This window comes from Arvicola amphibius, chromosome 7 (genome assembly GCF_903992535.2).
Source record: "Arvicola amphibius chromosome 7, mArvAmp1.2, whole genome shotgun sequence".
NCBI lineage: Eukaryota > Metazoa > Chordata > Mammalia > Rodentia > Cricetidae > Arvicola > Arvicola amphibius.
The window spans coordinates 107,368,430-107,370,946 of NC_052053.1; positions in this window are offsets into that span (position 1 = coordinate 107,368,430).

Genomic DNA, 2,517 nt, shown 5'->3' on the forward strand with positions numbered 1-2,517 from the left:
GACGCCGAGGCGGTCAGGCGCGCCGGGGACCTTAGGGGGCGGAGCCTCTCTGGTCCTCCCGCCCAGCCTCCTGGAGCGCCTGCGCGGCCGGCTAGACGATTTCCCAGCCTGGGACTGGAGACGGGAACTCAGAATCCTGCCGTATTCCTCTTAGTTCTGTGTTGGATAAAATCCTGACGTTTAATCGCCACAAGAAACATACAAGATAGAGTCTGCTCAGGAGAGATGGAGAGATTGACTTTCACTGCCCCCTCAGCGGTCCTAGATATGAATTATAAGATCCGAATTCAAAACCTGCTGCTGGGAGATGGAGACAATCGGCTCCCCAGAATTCACTGGCTAGATAGCCTTGGTGCTTGGGGAGCTCCAGACTGAATGACAGATCCTGTCACTACAACCCCAACACCATCCCCAGGCCCAATACCAGCTCCAACACTGATCCAACCATAACCTTGACTCCAACCCAGAACTTAAACCCAAGTCCAACACCAACCACAGTCCTAAACCCAACCCCATACCCAACCATAACCTGATCCTCAACCCAATCCTAAAACAACCTTGACCCCCAACTCAACCCCAATACTAACCTCTTTGTTCTCCCACCAGCAATGGATGATCCTCTTATCCCATATCCTCATCAGTCAACATGAGTTATCAATTGTTATGTTGCTCGTGGCTATTCTGACTGGTATAAGATATATAGTAGTATATAGAAGTAATTTTGATTGCTGTTCCCTTGATAATTAAGGATAGTAAGTATTTCTTTGTTTCTCGGCCATTTGTGTTTCATTTCTTGAAAACTCTGTTAAGTTCTGTACTGCATGCTGTGGAATAATCCTGCACACTGTGAAAATGTGTTGCTCTCATTGTTAATAAAAAGCTGATTGGCAGGATTTTAGGGGCAGAGAGAATGCTGGGAGGAAGAAAGGTAGAGTCTTGGAGTTGTCAGGAGACATAGAGAAAGCAGTAAATGAATATGCCATGCTGAGATAAGCTACTGAGCCATGTGGTAGAATATAGATAAAATATGGGTTAATTTAAAATGTAAGAGTTTTAACTTATATATATAGTAACAAACCTGAGCTGTTGGCCAAGCATTTATGATTAATATTGAATCTCCGTGTCAGTTATTTGGGAACTGACAGGCGGGAAAGAAAAGTCTGCCTACAACTGCGTTTTAAAATTGCGTTGTTTTCTTGATGTCCAGTTTTCTGTAGTTCTTTATTAGATATTCAACTTCTACTAGATGTATAATTTCTAAAGCTATTTCCCCCTTTTGTAGCTTGCCACTTAGTTTGAATTGATGGTGTCCTTTGCTATACATTTTTATAAAGTCCCATTTACTAGCTATTTTTCTCAGTGCCTGTGCTATTGGTGTCCTGTCAGAAAGCCTTTTCCCATGCCAATGAGTTCTATTGTCCTGCATTCTCTTCTATAAGATTCAGGGTGTTTGTCCTTAAGTTGAGATCCTTGGTCCATTTGGAATTGAGCTTTGTTCAGGGTAATAAACATGAATCAGTTTTTATTCTCCTGCCTGAAGTCATATAATTTAACCAGCACCATTTGTTAAAGATACTGTCTTTTTTTTTTTTTTGTCAGTGTGTGTTTTTGTCTTCTTTGTGTTCATATGCAACTACCACAGCCAGCAAGGTAACGATCCACAGGTGGCAAGAAGGTTCAACAGGACTGAGTAGCCAATGTTGGTCCAAACTTTGGGAGTCTGACCCGGAATAGTTTATTTTAGGTGCTTTTAAGAACAGTACAATTTGGCAAAAACTTTCCTGGTGATAGTTAACTCAATCCCATGTACACAATAAAGCACAAAGTAATAAGGTACATTTATTTATGTAGCTATATTGAAATTCTTTGTAAAGTACATGTGACTCCTTCCAAAAAAGATGGGTTCTATAGATTGACTAAGAAAAACAAGCTCACAATAAGAGTCTTGGGGAGGATCCAGTGTGGTCTTGGCCACACAGGTAGCGCAAAAGGTCACCAGACTATTGTCCATGTCTATTCCTAGCCTTCTGGGTGAATATAGGCATCCCTTCCTTTGAAGAAACAACCTTGTGTGTTTAACATTCCAGCTTCCCTCCTGGTGCTTATCTGTGAGCACAAAGACCTCCAAGCCTCCTACATCAAGTGTGTGTGGACTTATGTCCAATTCTGTTCCACCAATCAACATGTCTGTTTTTATGCCAATACAAGGGTGTTTTTATTGCTATAGCTCTGTAGTAGAGCTTGAAATCTGGGATGCTCTGGCCAGTTTTTTTTTTATTATTATTCAGGATTATTTTAGATAGCCTGATTTTTGTGTTTGTTTCAATGTGAAGCTGATAATTTTTCTTTCAACATCTGAGAGGAACTGTATTGGAATTTTAATAGAGATTGCATTGAAGCTATAGATTCCTTTTGGTAGGATGGCCATTTTCAGTAAATTAATCCTACTGATCCATGAGCATGGGAGGTCTTCCCATCTTCTTCTATCTTCTTCAATTTCTTCCCTCGGTCTCCTAA